This window comes from Emydura macquarii, unplaced genomic scaffold (assembly GCF_026122565.2).
Source record: "Emydura macquarii macquarii isolate MOO-44397 ecotype Brisbane River unplaced genomic scaffold, CSIRO-AGI_Emac_v2 contig_1253, whole genome shotgun sequence".
Lineage (NCBI taxonomy): Eukaryota > Metazoa > Chordata > Testudines > Chelidae > Emydura > Emydura macquarii.
In genome coordinates this window covers 77,441,703-77,460,951 of record NW_027131390.1, presented here as the reverse complement: position 1 = coordinate 77,460,951, position 19,249 = coordinate 77,441,703, and the positions used below count along the sequence as shown (strand labels likewise).

Genomic DNA, 19,249 nt, shown 5'->3' with positions numbered 1-19,249 from the left:
ACGAGTTATGCAAACTACTGAATTTCATTTCTAATACACTGTCATGGAAGAAAAACATCAGTGATACTTTTCTTTGGGTGGCAGCTGATTTTTTTCTTTTTAATTCGGATGTGTTGAATGTCAGTTTCAGGGTAACTGCACCCTATATTCACCCTCTGTGGTCGACCAATGGTACCCACTTTGGGCTTCTGGTTCCTGTGCCATCACTTAAATTGGGGGGAGGTAGGAGAGACCTGTATCTCACTCGCTCCTGATCAGAGATTTTAAGTCTGTACAGCTCCCTGCCTTTACATTGTGATATCCACAGCAAGCCAGTCTGCCTAAAGGGCAGCACCTGTGCTTTGCTTCCTCTCCAAAGACTATGACCAGTGTATTACCTTCAGGTATAATATACCACCCAGTTGTGTCTAAGCAAGGACATTTATTCTTAAGGTAAAAGCATTACAGAGAAGACAAATTAAAACAATTCATGCTAAAAAGCTTACTGGACATCACCCCCCAACGCCAACCTAGGCTCTGGTACGTTTTAGTCTTTGGAAACCCATAACTGGGTTTTCCCCATCCTTACAAGTTCATCCATCTTTGATCCAGAACTACAGCAAAGGTCCAGAGTCAATTTTAACCAGAAGTCCTTTCTTCAGCTGTTGGTCTCTGGAGAACCCAGTTTGAACCAGAATATGTGAGCCTCCCTAGCAGATGGTATCTCTCTGGAGGTGTTATAATCTGAGTGATTTGCCTTGATCATTCCTGTTACAGTCTGTACCCCTATGTTCACCCCTTTTATAGGACTATGATAAATCTTATACAAAGTATGCCTTGTGACGTATCATTTGAAAACTCATTTTACTGATCATTATTGTCCTGGTAAAATACAGGTGGCAACATTGTATGTAAAGATTCTACTGTATGATGTCACTAAAACATATTCCAAATCTGGAGAGCTGTCACACACTGGTTCTTCAGAGACAAAAGCCAGCCAGGTGTGATGCCCCAGCCAGGTGTGAACAAAACCAAATGGATTAAATGGCCACTCTTTGGCAGGCAGAAGGGTGGGGGTGAATATCTACATGTTGACAAAGGAACAGCAGGGGGTTCTTGTCCACACAGACTTTCTGTCTCCTGAACCTCAGCAGGAGAGGACTCTCAAAGAGGAATTAAAAACAAAAAACAAAAAAACCCACAAACATAAGGAAGAGCAAATGCCCCAAATCATCTCTCCCTTCATTTTTACTTACAACATTGACAACACCTGAAGAACAAAGAAAATATCACTGGACTGAAGAGGGATCCTGACCAAGAGGAATTCCGCCAGTGAAAGTGTTGGACTATGCAACGAGAGAGAGCTTTGCTTTGAATTCACTTTGCTTGATAAGTTAGGCATTCGTTGCATTTTACTTTTATTGTCTTGCAACCAATTCTGACTTTTATGCCTCATTACTTGTAATCACTTAAAGTCTATCTTTCTGTAGTTAATAAATTTGTTTAATCTAAACCAGTGTGCTTGGATTGAAGTGTTTAGGAAACTTTATTTGGGATAACAGGATTTGTGCGTATCATTTTCTATTAATTAAATGGCAGATTTTCTACAAGCTTGTATTATCCAGAAGAGAGCTCAGCCATAAAAGACACACACTGCTGGGGCATAGTCTGGGACTGGAATTTGCTGGTGTTGCTCTGCAGTGTAATTCAAGCATGGCTGGCTATCACAGTGTTTTCCCAATGACTGGTCTGTGGACCAGCGCTAGTTCCTGAAATCTCCCTGACATAGTTTAGGAAAGCAGCAAGGCAGTCTCTGGTATCCAAAAAGTTGAGAAACACTGGGCTATAGCACTCATACAGTGCAACTGGGAGTAGTTTACATGCTGGAGGCTGAAAGAGAGCAGACCAGGAGTGGTAGCTCTCACAGCAAAGTAGCATAAAAGGCACTCCAGGTTGGAGAATTGAGGAGACAACTATTCATCAGTCCAGGCTGTATGCTGGGTAATGCCACAATCCCGTTTTCACTTCCGGGACGAGCTGTGGTAACCCCTTCCCGCCCCCCGTGGAATGCATACAATCCTTGGCCCACAATGATACATAAACCATTCTTACACTTAATACAATGTGGTCTCCCAAAGATATTTCAGGAACTTGCCCTATGTGTCATATTGAGATAAACAATGAACTTTGACTCTTTAGAAACTCCCCAAACTCATTTTAATTAGCTCTCTAGAGTTCCTTTAATGAAGATTTAAGAATACTCTATTTAACCATATATAGTGTAGCTTGTTCTTATTTTCAACACTGGAATTGTAATGATTTAGGAATTAAAATTCAATAGCAGGGTGAGTATTGTTTGTCTCTTGAAAATTAGTTTTGACTTTCAAAAAGCCTTTGGTAGTGGTTTCATATGGCAGCAGACTAGCTGTAGGACTAGACATGAGTGAAGTAAAAACTGGTTTAAAAAAGCATGTGAAGAACACTTCAAATAAGGGCTATTTTACGTGTTGGAGATGAACTGAAAGTAATAACTTAAGGATTAGCAGTGCTCTACCTGTCTTTTCATTAAAAAAGCTACAGCAGTAAATTCTTGTTTTGGCTGAACACCGAGCAAGCAGTGAACAAAGTTACATACATCACACAAAACTCATGAAAAAATAATAAAACGAGTGCAAAATGATTAACTGAAGCAGACGTTTTATGAGGAGAACTCATCTCTAAATTCCATATGTGCAGGCAATAGAAAGAAAATGGGGATACATTAAGAAAGAAATTGTAGACTAGACATGCAAAAAAGTTTTAATGAGACTGTAAAATATTATGATAAGCCTTTATATAAAATATACTCAGCCTTGGCCACTGCAGTATAAAAAAAGATAAAAAGTTACTGAGACATGGAACATCATAATTAGAATTCAAAGAGTGATAAAGCTAGAGTAATGTTCAGGGGGCCACTGAAAATTTCACCACAGTAGGCCCAGTCCTGAAACCCCTTAGTCTGGACCTAGTCTTATGACCCCTACGTGAATATTTCTTAGTCATAAATGGGAGGGGGGGAAAGGAGGGGAGCATGTGAGATTGAGAGTGATGATTATTCATGTGAGTATAGCCTGCAAGATCAGGCTTCTCTCCTTATTGGGGCTAAACCTCCACTGCCAAGTGTGTTTCAAGTTCCCCTCTTATATCAGCAAGTTCATAAGGAGGAGCACAACAGCCTATCCCTGTTGCCATTTAAAGGAGCTACACCTTTAACGTAAGCGGCAGAGCAGTCTTTTGATACTCAGATGCGGTATAGTCAACAGCATGGGGTTCCATAAGGACTGCAGGACTGGGAGGTGAGCCCACTGTCAAGTCTACAATCCTCTCTCTCTCACAATATTTTTAAAAGAAAAACACATTTGATGGCTCTCTCTGGTTTGAGGCAGTTTTTAATAGTTAGGGGCATTCCTCAAAGGGTTCAGGGTACAAAACATGATAAGAATCTATCATTTCAGATGCATGCAAAACTCATCTGAACACCACAAACATCTTGCACTTACAAAATGGGGCTGCAATTTGAAATCCTCTCGGAATCGTATTTCTCCTGAAATTCATGTCACTCACTTCCATTCCCAACAGAAATACCATCAGAACAAGTTTTCTTGCACAAAATGCTCTTGTGAATATTTCAGAACTGCAAAACAGGCTTGGTTCTAAAAATGAATGTATGTTTCAGGCAAGGTGGGGTGGCTTTTGGTTCTTACTCAGTTTGTCTGTCCCTAACTTTAACTAGCATAAATATGATCGTGCTTTCAGACTTTCAGTTTGCCTGGAAGTACTTTTTACAAATCATATCGAAGTGCCCCGGTTGGTTGCAGTACATGGCACCACTTGAAATTTTGATTTCCTGTTCCCACCCATCTCCATCTAGCCCTGCACCTGATCATGCAGACCCTTGTTCTTCGTAGAGCCAGTGCATAAGGCTCCAGCACAAATGCCTGCACAGAATACTCATGGATCCCCAAAAAAGTTACATTAGGCATAGCTCTCTGTAGTGAGAAGTCTTGAGCTTCCTGAATGCCTGGGCTCTTATATACAAGCATACGGTTGAGGAGAGAGGACTTTCCTTAAACCATAATCCTTCTCATTCTGAAGAGGCACTAAGGCATGGTCTACACTGCCGGCAAAATACAGCAGCAATCGATGGGAGTTACGCAAACTACACAGTAGCTTGCATAACTCCCCTTGACTTCGTAACTTCCCTTTAGTGCGCTGTCTCTGCTGCGCTGCGCCAATGAGAAATGCGTTCCTGTCGACGCAGAGCTATGCTTTTTGGGGAGATGGGTTTATTAGATCGACTCCCGGATCAATTGAGCGGGTCTTCACTGCCGCTCAATCAAATCAGAAAAAAAAAAAATCAATCTGATGGCGGCGAATTTGCCGCTGTTAGTGTGTACATAGCCTTAGTTGTGCATTCCTTTCTTTGGCTATAGGCCTGTTTTTAGGCAGGAGTAACTTGGCAGCCATTCTGCAGAACACTCAGTCAAGCAAGATGGGGTTCCCTTAAACAACCTGGCTGTCCTGATAATCACTTTTTTACTTTGTGCTCACATGCACAGCACTCTGCACTTCCACAGGGAAAGATTAAGCCCGATATTTTAAATGTAGGGCTTCAAAATCAGATGTCTCAGAGGTCAAACAGAGACATTTATTGTACCCTTTGGTGTTCAGGAGGTCACTGGATAGAGGAAACTAATGTGGAATAAAAAGTATCCCGTGGAATACAGAGTTGGATATTTTGCACCTGGCTCTGTTTATAGCTAAAAGTGTGTTTACCAAACACAGTCTAAATTCTGCCTCATATACTCCTCATGCTACCGTATTATCATTAGGGAAGTCAGTAGTTATTAATGCACAAATCTGGTTTTAAAAGTGTATAAAAATGAACCAAAATATTCAAAATAATTTCCCCAAACTTCACAGCTTTCTCCCTCTGCAGTGTTCTGAAGATCTTACTGTATACAGCAGTCTTTTCAAAGGGAAAAAATTCAGAGGCAGGAGTTCAAGACTCTTGGTGCTAAAAGACACCAGTAAAAATACCTGGTATACACACTTTAGATTTTACACTGGATCAGGCAATGTTTACTATTTTCATGCAATTCCTCTCAGGAAAAAAAAAAAAAAAATGAAGACAATGGCTTGCTTGGTGCTCAGGAAAGAAAAAAGTTTAATTAATCTGGTCAAATAATTTTTAAAATATTAACAGTAAAAAAAAGTCTCTCACTTTTTGCCTCCAGTCATCCTACACTCCTTATAGTAGATGAGATCCATGCTTATCTCTAAAAGCCTGCCACACTTCCACACGAATGATTACTGTTTATCACACATGCAGCTGAGGCAGATTTATTCTTAGAAGAAAAATTTGACTCTGAAAACCAGATCTTACTTTCCCTTTCACCTCCTTCATCTGCTTTCCTTATTACTACTCTTTCCTGCCCTTCCCCATCTTGGATTCCTTCCTTTCCCTCACACCCATCCCCTCCCACTCGTGCTTCTTTCTAATTGATGTTGGCCATTGATTCCCTCTCAGCTCTCTCCGCCTGCCCCTAGTGCTCTCTCTTTTCACCTACTCCCCTTGCTATTATTTTTCAGGCTTTGGTTTGTTTGCTTTTCATCCCATCCCTCCACCACTTTTTGCTCCTGCTTTCCTTCAGCCTTTGCCAACTGATCTAAACTGCTTTTAGACATGGCTTTAAAATGTTACCTCCTGCCTCAGGCCTTTATATGTCCTTCCTAGGGAAAAGGATATAATTTCAATAAGAACAATCAGTGCTGGCAGGAGAAGCACCTACCCAGGGCCTTTTTAATTTCAATTTAAGGTTTTAAAATAATATTTAAAAGTAACTTTGAGCAGCAGGTGGGCGTGTTTCCAGAGGCCAGGAACAATGGCATCAAGACTCCCCAGTAAACCCTGTTTTAAGTCTCTTATTAGGGCTTGCTGATGAATTTTCAAGGAAGAGTCCCAGTGTAACCACGAATTCCAGCACTGAAGTCAAGCAGAAAAATTCACACAAAGATGTTCATGAAAGGAAAGGTAAACATGTCATTTAAGGAGTGTGTAGTGGCATTGTGATGGAAAAGAGTACAGAAGAGGGCATATACACTCTTACCCAAGTACAGTGTCTCATATGCCAATGTTACCTTTAACGTGAGAGTCTTTTGGTTAGTTGCCCTTTGCATTCCAACTAGCAAGGTGGTGGTAGAAATGATATTCAGGACACCCACAATGCACCTACTGTGACTAATGTCTCTCGGCTAGTAGCAACAAAAATACAGTTGTGAAACAGTGTATATCCAATTATTTCTTATAAAGGAGCATGCCAGACCCTAGCCAACTGTGTCAAAATTTGCTGGGCTTTTAGAATATTGTATATCCTCAAGGTGGAAATTGGCATTGAATTAAACCCTTGAAAAGAGTTATCACAAAGAAACAGAGACCTCTATCTGCATTTCTCATTTCATGTAAGGAGTGAAAGGGGCTGCTTTTGCTTTAGAATAAAAAAAAAAATAAATAAAATAAGGAAAAGAAAAATATTTAGGAAACAACTGAAAAATAATCTACGCTATAATCAACTTTGCTGAAATTCATGGCCCATAGCCCAGATTTTTGGGAAACCAATTTGGAATCTTTATGCATCCTGTTCCAATGCCAAGAAGAACAACTTCTCTGCCCAGAGGAGAGATCTCTGAGCCAAAAAAATCAATAACTTATCTCAGATCTGGCCAAATGCTCTGATATATGCATTTTTTATTTTGCCATAGTAACCAGCACCATCAAACAGAGCAGACAACGGGATACACTGATTCTGATCACACCACACGGGCCCAGATGTCCGTGGTTTTCAGATTTTGTGGAGGTGTCTGTGACTGCTCCATGGACATTATGATCTACTCCAGACCTTCTATCACAGGACGATCTGTTCTCTGACAACCCAGCATCTCTGAACCTGATTGTCTGGTTACTGAGGTGTCCAGTGAATATGGTCTCAGCCCTACTGAAGTCCAGAAAACTTCTCACCAATATTCAATATACAATCATATGCAAGAAGATATGATTCTAGGTGCACATCAAGAGGATACAACAGGATCAGCATTGGTTAAATTGCTCCTAGAATTCATACTAGCAGGCTGTCTCTGAGGCTAGAGTACACATCTTAAGAACTGGTTATATGCTCAATTCTGGCAGCTGAGAGTCAACCTATCCTCCAAAAAAATCTTGAAAGCTACCACACCTAATCAGGCCTCCTTCTATTTGAGGGTAGCTCCATGGGATATTTCCTAATATTAAATGCACTTTTGAATTCATTTTTCAAACCCCTCTCGGCAGTGTCACTACATTTCCTGACAATTAAGGTTCATGACAATTAATACCACCACCTGCATGAAAGGTGTCAAAATTTGGAGCCCTCTGTCCTCCCTCGAAATGGTGTTTTTTCCATAATGAAAGCGTGGTACTATGGACAAACCCTTCATTCATCTCTAATATAATTTCCTTCTTCCACCAATCCCAGGAGATTTTGCTCCCCCCTTTTTTGCCTAAATCCAGCCAGTCTGAAATAAAGGATTTGGCACACCGTAGTTGTCCAGAGAGCAATAAAGATCTATAGTTAAAGGACAAAGGCCTTTCGTAAAACCTCTGCTTTGTTTGTTCTAACACACCACAGGGTTAGGGGACAGAAAGCTTCCAGGTTCTCCCTGCTCGGTACATTGGGGAGGTGGGGGGAATTTTCAGAGACATGCTTCGGTATTGGTTAGGAGGGTAATTGTCCCCATTTAAGATTAAAGCCCATCCCATGAAGGCAATGGCAGCTTCATGGGCCAATGGGTCCAGTGCACCATATACACAATTTTGCAGGGCCTCTGTGCATATGTTCACTATATTCTATATGACTGACAGACCTCCGTCAGCAAAGCAGACTTCAGTAGGAAGGTTTGCAAGCCATAGCTCATCTTTAGCCAACCCAACAACAATTGCTAGTCATGAGGGGCAAAGAGGAGCATGCACTGCTACAAAAATCCCATCACTACCGAATTTATGGACCCATCCCCCAAAGTGAGAATGAGAAAATACTCTCATTTACCCAGAAATTTTCATTCTGGGTAGGGGGATGAGTCCATAAATTCATCTCACCCTTCAGTGGGAGGAGTTATCTGGACAGTCAGCCCAATCAATCAAAACATCTGTCTCCTGTAGCATGAAGACTGAACAACCCATCATGTATGGATCCATCCTCTGAAGTGAGAACTCCATATTCTTGGTACTGGTTCCCTATAGGCCAAACATAGAGACCACTTTTAGCATATGTGTAATATGGAAGATCACCTAGATGGTGACTCCCCAGGGCCCATCCATGCAGCTGTTTTGCAAGGCACAAATGATGTAGAGGATTGTTAGGAAGGAGGCAGTTTTTATACACAAGGACATAAAACATGCAATTGAGAGATCCATATTTTGTTTCCTTGCTTGTTCTTCACACATGAATTATTCCTCTAGAATAGATAATTGTACAGACAATAGAATGCACTTGCTTCAACTTGCCCCCTATAAAGTAACAATCTGGCAGAACTAAATTGAAATTGGAGCTCAGAAGGACTAGCTAATGAGCATAGGCCAGGTAAAACAGATTGGGAGACTAAAGGAAAACAAGGGGAAGAAATAGCAGAGGCAATATCAACTTCCTTGGCTAACACAGTTTGTCCATTTTTTGCTAATCACATTTTCAACATGTGGCTCTTATTGGATCCACTGCTACTTGTAGATACTCAGACAACAGCAGAGGCCAGGGGTACTCATTCCCATTTGGGCGTGGCCTGGAGATTGGGATTTTTTTTCTTAGTTGTTGATTTAATCTGTTATCCAAGCCATGGTCAACTTTCCTTGGAATACTGTAATGTACCTCCTGTGGTGATAGATCTGGAGTCCACTTGAGAACTTCATCTAGTGAAGAATGTAGGAGCCACATATTTAGTGATGCTCCTGAAGGAAGCAAGTAACACCTTCATTCTTTAGTCTGCACTGGTTTCCAGCTTACTACAAAATGCAGAAAGTTTTGTGTGGTTGAATTTTGACTATGTTAGAGATTTCCCTTTTTCTTGTGTTAAGATGCTTCAGTCAAGAGTAGCCATTGTGCTTGAGCTAACAACTTTCAGTTTATAATAGGAGAGAGTTGATGATACAGCATTTTCAGTGAAGAGTTGTCATTTCTACCATGTTCTCTCCCTCTCTGCTCATCAAAGCACAAGGTTTATGACCATCAAGTCACTTTTAAAAAAATAATCCATTTTGCTAACACTTATGGGAGAAGAGGGATTAAATTGATTGGTTTATGAGGCTCAGTTGGGGCTGGTGGATTTAATTATGGCTATCGGTCAAATATCTAAACATAATTGTGCATCACCTAGAGTTACTATAGATAACCTCTATGTAAAATACATCATAGAATCATAAAACTGAAAGGGACCTCAAAAGATCTTCTAGTCCAGTCCCCTGCACTCAAGGAAGGACCAAGCATTATCTAGATTATCCCTGTCAGGTGTCTGTCCAACCTACTCTTAAAAATCTCCAATGATAAAATTCCACAACCTCCCTAGCTAATTTATTCCAGTGCTTACCTTCCTGGATGGTTAGGAAATTTTTCTTACTGTCCAACCTAAACAGCCCTTGCTCCAATCTAAGGCCATTGCCTCTTGTCCTATCATCAGAGGTTAACGAGAATAATTTTTCTCCCTCCTTCTTGTAACAACCTTTTATGTACATGAAAATGGTTATCATGTCCCCCCCTCAGTCTTCTCTTCTCCAGATTAAACAAACCCAGTTTTTTCAATCTTCCTACAGGTCATGTTTTCTAGACCTTTAATCATTTTTGTTGCTCTTCACTGGACTTTTTCCAATTTGTTCACACCTTTCCTGAAATGTGGCACTCAGAACTGGACACAATACTCCAGCTGAGGCCCAGTCAGCATGGAGTAAAGTGGAAGAATTACTTCATGTGTCTTCCTTCCAACACTCCTGCTAATACAACCCAGAATGATATTTACTTCTTTTGCAACAATGTTACACTGGTGACTCATATTTAGCTTATGATCCACTATGATCCCCAGATCCCTTTCCGCAGTATGCCTTTCTAGGCAGTCATTTCCCATTTTGTGTGTGTGCAACTAATTGTTCTTTCTAAGTGGAGTACTATTCATTTGTCCTTAATAAATTCACCCTACTTACTTCAGGCCATTTCTCCAGTTTGTCCAGATCATTTTAATTTTAATCCTATCCTCCAAAGCACTTGCAACCCCTCCTAGCTTGGTATTGTCTGCAAACTTTCTAAGTGTACTCTTGATGCCATTATCTAAATAACTGATGAAGATTTTGCACAGAAGTGAATCTAGAACTGATCCTTGTGGGACCCCACTCACTATACCCTTCCAGCTTGATTGTGAACCACTGAACTATTCTCTGGGAATGCCTTTCTAACCATTTATGCACCTACCTTATAGTAGCTCCATCTAGGTTATATTTCCCTAGTTTGTTTATGAGAAGATCATAGGAGACCGTATCAAAAGCCTTACTAACGTCAAGATATACCAGATCTACCACTTCCCCCCATCCACAAGGGTTATTACCTATTGTCAAAGAAAGCTAACAGGTTGGTTTGACATGATTTGTTCTTGACAAATGCATGCTGTTATTTATGAACTTATTAATATCTTCTAGGTATTTACAAATTGATTGCTTAATTATCTGCTCCATTATCTTTCCAGGTATTGAAGTTAAGATGACTGGTCTGAATTTCCCCGGGGTTGTCCTTATGCCCCTTTTTATAGATGGGCATTATATTTGCTCTTTTCCAGTCCTCTGATATCTCTCCCATCTTCCATGACTTTTCAAAGATAACGGCTAATGGCTCAGATAGCTCCTCAGTTACCTCGAATACTCTACGATGCATTTCATCAGGCCCTGGTGACTTGAAGACATATAACTTGTCTAATTAATTTTTAACTTGTTTTTTCCATATTTTAGCCTCTGACCCTCTCTCATTTTCACTGGTGTTCATTAAGTTAGATATCCAATCGCTATTAAACTTTTCTTCTTGAAGATGACATGGGACAATGATCTATGCTCTAGCTCAGTCATAAAACTAAAAAAGTAATTTTCCCCCTCTCACTTTGCCCCTCTTCCATGCTGCAGTGTTCATCTTGTTCTTATAGAATAAACTTCCCTTTAGTACTTTCCTCCACTCAAACAGTTCCTTTTGAAGACACTTGAGAGCAGAATGGAGCTCTGAGACCACCACCAAACCAACAAGGAGTTCCTTGAAAGGGAAAGGAAGTTCTTAAAGGGCTTGTCTATAGTGGTGAATTACTTTGTGTTCTAACAATCTTGAGGAATCCTGGTAATTAATACAATGTTAAATGCTCAGTATACACAAAGTTGGCATCATGCCATCTAGTGATGTTAAACTGCAACCAGCTGACATGATGTTAAACACTTAGTCCTAGTCTACTCTTGACTGTTAAATTGGGTTTAACATCATGAAAATTACCATGAATTTGAAGGGTTGTGTTCTAATACAATATAATTTCCTGGCAAACAAGTCGGAACTGACTTTTTTCCAAATGAACGCAAGATGTACCATATTGCATGCTTTAAGCATGGTTCTGCTGCGGTCATTATGCCAGTGGGTAAATCTGGCACAAAGATTTTTCATTTAAAAGCAGGTAATCCTGCCTTCTCTCATTGAATGCCCTCACTGTTGATCTTAGGTTACTGGATAAAGTACCAATTAAAAGTACTTTCTTCAAGGCAGTTTTTCTTCATATGACATTGCACTTTATATCAGTGCCCATTGTGGTGCTTACTGCAGCACATGACCCTTAAAGGCATATGCTCTCAAAACAGAGTATAGGAGTTATACATCATTTTTACTGAAGTGATTATAAATAGGGTTGAAATAAAGGGTCCTTTGGTAGCATCTACTCAAGTTTCCAGGTTTTTGTGAGTTTAGCCAAAATTTTTCTTTAAATGTTCATTATTGTTATTTTGAAAGATTAAGAAAATAAAACAAAATGCTTATAGGAAAACTTTAAAAGGAAAATCAAGTTAGAATCATTTCGATGTCACACAGGATTTATCCTGTGATGTTTCTAAAAGTTACATACCAAACCTTTTTCAGACCATTTCTCTCCTATGATGTGTGAACACATATGATGCTTCTCAGAGGCCAAAAATACACTTGCTATTCATATGATGCATGAGACGCCACGATATAAGCAAATTGATCATGTGTAAAATATTGCACGCTGAGCTGTTTTTGCCTCATTTCACAATGTTTTGAATATTAGATTTAAATAATTTTTAAAATAATTTTTAAATAATTTAAATAATTTGTTGTGATTTGCAAACTGTAAATCAGTGTCCATCCAAGTAATTTCTAGATGTACTAAAACAGTCTAGCAGTGAAATTGTGTTGATGATCCCAGTCCAATTTCTAAGGGACTGGAGTTCATATAAACATTCAGAAATGACAAGAGGCTGGCAGTTACCAGAGGAGTCAAAGACTGATTGGAGTTGGAGTGCGAACTGCTCTTTGAACCATAGGGGTTGGTCTGCTTCAACCAACTCAGGGTTAAGCACGTTGGTGGAGCAACAGGGACAGCAAACTACTGCTGTTTGTGCCATACAGTGTATATGGTCTGTAGACATGTATGATGCGACTCTGTGCTGTGCTCTAAGCCATCTTTTCCCACTCTTGATCTTGGACTGCTCCAGGACCTAGAGAGCCCCCTTCCCCCCCCAGTTATTTAGATAGTTTTGGGGAACTGTCTAAAAACATATCAACACAAACACTTATTGAGCAGAAAGATGGGGTGTAAATATCTACAGTGATCCAGCACGCTGTGCACTAACAGTCCACGGGAACCCAGCTGCTGACTACTAAAAGTTCCCCAATGTGCACTGGTATAGTGTGGTTTCAGATAGTTACCAGCATTGCTAATATTTTCTTCAGGTTCAATAAGCTGAAAGTAAATTGGTTCATACCACTTAATTCACAGGTATTGAAAATGGCTATTGTAGTCTACTTTTCTTTTTTTCTTTTTTTTTGGGGGGGAGAGGGGGGTGAGGCTACCCATCTGTCCTTCTTTTACTCCCATCTGTTTCTTTCACTCAGTGTGCTGGAATCTTGCTTCCTGAAATGGAGTCTAAGCCCTTAATGTAGCACAGTATAAATTACCCAACTGAAAAAGCTTTTTGAGAATAAATCATTGCCCTTGTATTCTGTAGGAAACAACAAACATTGATTTTGTTGTTAACATGTATGAGAAATCTTTCTTTCAACAGAATGAATATTGTAACTGTCAATAAATGCCCTCTAATTTCAGATTATGCACTTCAGAATACCATAAAAGGATCATCATTTTAATCAGTTATTGATTACTGTTTGGGGACCTTACACAGATTCCACTCAATGCTGCTTTTTATATGGTAAGTACCATATAATGCCTTAAACAATTTTCAAGTCTTTAAAGTCTGAAAAACAACATGTCACATTTGCAACACTATGCTTATTCAATGGCAAATCTTTTTTTAAACCACAAAGACAAGAGACTTGTTTTCATTCTTTGGTTTGGTTTAATAGCTTCTTTTTAGGATAAATTATTTGTGATCCTGGAGGTCAACATAGTGAAGGGTAAAAATAATTCTTTGGGGCATTTTGGATGATGTTATATTTCCCCCCAACAGGGAACCAACACTTTTATAAAGGAATTACAGGATATTTGTTTGACAGTTGCCAGTAACAATTATTTTTAGTATTAGCTCATGGTTTATGCAATGTGATAAATAAAATTCACAGGCATGTCAAAAAAAGTGAACGAGTTTTATTTATTTTTAAATGCTTTAACATGTGTATTAATTCTTTTGAGACTAGGACAAAATTTTAATACCATGCTCCCCATAATCTCTGTGTCAATCTCTATTCTATTAACTTGACATTTTCAATTCATTTAGCCTTGATAGTGCTTTGTTTTATATGTTAATGCTTCAGTAATAGTATCAGAGGAACACATAGTTACATTCTGTCTGTGGTAAGGACTTTTGACTGATATCAAACTCAGAACCATAATTGAAATTTTAAAAAGTATGATCAGTTTGAAAGAGTATATCATGAAGTTATTTAACTTTGCAGCTAGGGCTATTTTCAGACAGAAGTCACGTTACGAAATCCTATTTCTTTCTGTACGTGATAATTTATATTTAAAAAAAAATCAAATACTTCAGTAATACATTCTCCTGTGTGATTCTTGGCAATTGAAAATTATACATTGTCTACCCCTTCAACACATAAAAGGATCTTTTATGTTGTAAAAAGTGTTAAAAATATGCACTGAGAATTTAACTTAGAAAGTAAAACATTTCTGAAGGTGAAAAATGGAAACAAAGCCCAGTAATAGTACATATAGTAGAAGTTTCATATTAAAAGAGATTACTGTGATGTAGACTACTTTAAAAAAAATGAGTAATTCTTCTAACCTTTTTGTGTACATTTAAATAGACAAGCCATTTTTCCATTTTATGACAAGAATTTAAAGTACTTAAAAATGAAAATAAATGGAAAAATGGTTGATATTAACCATACAAAAGAAATGTAAAGCATATCACTTTTACAGTCATTAAGAGACCAGTTCATAAAAGCTTTAAACACCACTTGCATAAGTTTTCCATATAGCATTTAGACAAGGAAGCAATTGTTTCTGAGTAAAAGAACATGTTTTTGATATTTGTGAGTTTTTTTCCCTGTTCACAATTGATTTCCACTGTGAAGAGTTCTAAACCAAAGAAAAGGGTATCTTTAACAAAGTTTACATTTTTCCCCCCAGAGGTATTCATTAAGCAAAAATCAAGATAACGTATATATGATAAGAGTGACTTGGTACGCTCACTTGGGACTCAGTCCTGCTTCCTTTGTAAGGGAAGTTTAGCTACCAATTAACTTCACTGAGAGCAGGATTGAGTCTTTGATGGATCATTGCCTCCAGTGATTTTTTTTTTCCAGGTTTGCATGGTATCAACATTTATAGCCAAATTCAGTAGGGTGACACAAGTATAATGGAGTAAGAATATGGTCTTGCTATTGACAGTCACAGCTCATTTGTGCAGATGAAGGCTGGGAGCAACAGCGACCCACAGCTACAGCTCCTGAACTCAATACTTCGTTTACTCGTGATCAGGACCATGCGTATTTGTGATACCATGGCCACATAGTCCAGCTCTTCCCCAGAATTAGAGCTCCAATCTAAAAGAACTTTCATTTAATTGTCTTCCAGACCTTGCAGTTGTGAAAACCATAGAAATAAGTGTGGTCCAAGGGTGAATGGGTTGTTTGGATGTCAACAGTATCCCAGAAGGACCAGTAGAAGTGCCCTCTGGGCAAGTAAGATGGTCAGCTTTTATGTCCTCCAAACAAGAACAATAGGTAGGCTGGGGTGGTTTGAGTGACATCTGGGACAGCAGTGCTGAGATGGAGTTCAGTTCTCTTTGCTTTACTGCCTCAGGAGTAGGGGAAGGAGAAGGATCTGGACAGAGCATCAGAGCTGAGCCAGAAAATGCCATGCTGGACCTCTCAGCAGTTAAAGACAATCCTGGCCCTTGTTTCTGAACACTTATCCTCAGGGATGGTAGATAAGAGTTAAACATTTCTGGATCTTTGAATTCTTGGGCATGTTTGCCTCTAATCTATACGAGTTAAGCATATTGATGTCAAATTCATCAGGCTACAGCACCTACCTACCATTCAGATGGTTTTAATGCTTTAACTCACACATTGGCCTTGTGATAAAGAGGAATGACCCATTATCTCAGTGTACAAATGGAGAACCCATTAGGTCACTTTGCACAGGTACGGTATGAGGAGGGCTCTTTCCTTTTCTTAAGTCAGTAGTTGCCTCTAAATACCACAAAATCCGTAGCAAAAAGTGGCGTAAGTACTTTTAACCCCCAGGTCTCCAGCCTTTCAGGATTTTTCTGTTCTTAGTGAAGAATATTATTCTCTTTGATCGGTAGCCCTGAAGGGGTAGAATGTGGATTTGCCATTATGAAAATAACCAAAAACTGACACACACTTATATGCACCAAAGCACAACCCAGGATTTGATATATAGTTCAGATATACCCTGCTAGGCCATTGTCTTGAAAGGATAGAACATTTGTGAATGCAGTTATAGTGAGCAGCTAGGAACAGCAGCCGGCAACATTAGCGGAAGCCTAGACTAGTGCTATTCAGATTTATATTTCAAACCAGACTGACATTATCTAGATTATTATTTAGGGATTCACATTTTTTTTTTTTTTTAAACTTACTTTTTTTTTTTTTTTAAATTAGACTTTTAGTTTTGACTCGGGCTCAGACTGATGGTGGCAGTGGTATTTTAGTTTACCGTAAAGTGAGGACAAAACTAATCACATAAGACTAAATGGGAGAATCAGACCATGTAAAAGACCGCCCTGACACGATAGTCCTAAGCAAGCACAAAGAACTGCCTTTAAACAGTTACAGCAGCAACTATTTCATTTTCATCTACTTGAAACAATGAAACCACACACCACCTGAAAATTAGGACAATGACTTCTTTTTTCCCCATGAGAACCACCAAGCTGGAAGACTTACTTAACTTTCCAAGGACAAAATATCACAATTCTCTTCTCTCCCCATCCACCTCTTCTATTATGCAGCTATACATTGTTAATGCAAAAATCTGCATGGAGATTGATAACTGAAAATGCAGACACTGAAAAATAAATGAATACAATTTAAAAAAAATAAATTTAAATACAAGTTTTGCTGAAAAATAAATGGAATTTAATATAAAAAACATGACCTATTGCGCTGAGTGTTTTGTTTTTCATATTTAGTTCATTCAAAACCTCCACTTCTTAGTTTAAATGAAAATTGCTGTAAATTTCCAGACTGCCACACAGTCGAGGTCCCTTGCTCTGCAGCAACCTGAGTCTAAATTCTGAGGCAACTTAAGTTGAGGGGAAAGGGCCCTGAAGTTTGGCAGAAAGACAAGAATCCAGTGCAATAAAGCTACTACTCTAGGATAGCAACAAAAGTAACTGGGGAGGAGGGGGGAACCACATACAGGCCCAACACTCAGTTGGTGTAAATTAGTGTAGTGCCCTGAACATCAACGAAGCCACCATGCTTTACACCTGTTTAGGATTTGGCCCATTATTTGGGCTTATTGGATTACACTGAAGCACGTACATGCAGGTCACATCCTCTCTGCCTCATCACACTCACTCTCTCCCCCACCCCCACTTGTCTCTCTGCATAGATGTTTAGTAAACACTGTGTGCTGACACTAGTGCTTTGGCTCTGTGCTGCTTTCAGGACCAGAGAACAATCATTGACTGATGATGCACCAGCCAGATTAGAATCTATCTCCGTCTCTTATAGCTGCATTGGCTCTGCAGAGCTGTATGGAGCAGGGGAAATAGTAAAATATACCAGCCATTCAGCAGACATGACTCTGAACAGACACGGAGCAGATTTGTTGAGTAAAAGGTGACATTTTCAGTCACTTTTCAGAGTAGAACCACAGTTTAAGAATAAATGTAATTATAGAAAATGCGTGGAGGGTGTTGAAGTTAGAAACAAAAAGATGTACATCAGCCAAAAGAGAGAGTCATAAGTAAAAGTAAGCCCTTTAGCGGGTTTACAAAAAATACTCAGACCACCAAGCACAGTGGCAGTGAATTCTTCAGCATCCATACAACAGCTAGCTGCTGACTATTTTCTCAGGAGGTTGCACAAAAACAGATACCCATTTTCTATTTCTCTCTCTTTATTCTTTGCCTGCTTTATCCTTCCTTTGGATTGTTCAACATATTTTAGTTTCTCATGAAAATAGGTAACAATGTAACTCTCTGTTATCTCTGTGCATCTGTTTGGTTTTTCTTCTGTTATTTACAGAAAAATCAAATGCACTTTGCATTGAAGGAGGAAAACCAGATGAGCATCAGTGTTTTAAATAGCAGCCAAAGATTTCACAACCATGTAACTTTAGTACAGCGTAATAGGAGAGAGGGTTTAAAAATAAAGGCAGGACTGTGACCAGACAAGGGTTATACTACATGATCGCAACGGTCCATTCTGGCCTTGAAATCTATTAATCTTCCATACTCTGTCCTCATTTCCACCTATGTAATAGCTTGTTTAATTAGCCTCTCTTTTAAGAGATTAAATAGTTCTGTAACCTGTATAATTGTTCTTGCTAATTTTTTTGTATTCAGATTGCCAATAAGGTGATTGAGGCAGGAGCAGCTTTCTTTTGGTTTGTTTTTGTTTTAGCTTAAACACCTTCCAGAGAGACACAAGTTAAACACAAAATAAGGAGGGAGGGGGATCTGATACCAGAATGACACAATGGGTTCTCTTGCAACAAGATTGGGTACAACCTAATGTATGTATTAAAACAAAAACACCACAAAACTTTCCCATGTAGACAAGATCTTAAAAACAAAAACTATTATTCTATACATTTCAAATGATGGACCCAATCCTATGGTCCCTACTTAGGGAAAATTCCCATTGATTTCAAGATGAGATCTGATACATAGAAAGATTCTACTTTATCTTTGAAAATATACATCCATGTGTAATAGGAAAGCTTACATAGTGTCTAAATTCATGAAAATCAATGGCATTCATATGACTATTAGTTTGCTGTTCAAACTTCTTCAGAACATCAAAAGTACCTAACCTGAACTGTTTGGATAAAAATGCACTATACAAATATATTCAGTCCTTTGAATTTATTCAGCTACTGTTGGTTCTACTAGTTTAGAACAAATGTCATAAGTGAAATCTCCATTTGGGTAGTTTGAAAGACTGTTTCATAAGTACATTAGAGACAAACTAAAGTTCATTTAAGGATACATTGTTTTACATTAAGAATCAAGTATAGATATAATCAATAATGTATTGTGTGTGATTAGTAAAATGGAAAACACTTAGTAGTTATTTCAATTGAGAGAATTTTCTTAAACCATATGAATAAGAAATATGAAACATATCAAAGTAAATTGGGTAATCTGAAAAGATTGAGGCCTGTTGTTACAGAGAATTGTTTGGTTAGTAGAAAAACTAGAGTGAAGAGGAAAAGTGAGACCATGTGTTAAAGAGAGCAAGAGAGAGATGGCAGTTGTCTTCTGCTGCCATCAATTTATTGTTCCTTT

The 19,249-nt window shown here is 38.8% G+C and overlaps 1 long non-coding RNA gene across 4 annotated transcripts in view; it reads right to left on the bottom strand.

Moving 5' to 3' along the window:
* The window catches only part of LOC137154175 (uncharacterized), a 65,896-nt gene that overhangs the window by 32,750 nt on the left and 13,897 nt on the right, over positions 1–19,249 (bottom strand). The window contains exons 3-4 of one of the 4 annotated variants that reach the window (XR_010920125.1): positions 16,677–16,797; positions 14,541–16,074 (exon numbers count right to left, since the gene is read on the bottom strand). The exons of 1 other annotated variant lie outside the window; for it this stretch is intronic. This is a non-coding gene — a long non-coding RNA (uncharacterized lncRNA). Of the gene's footprint in view, positions 1–14,540; positions 16,075–16,205; positions 16,798–19,249 lie in introns of those variants that run through there. 2 more of the 4 variants (XR_010920123.1, XR_010920122.1) reach the window with 2 other exon arrangements.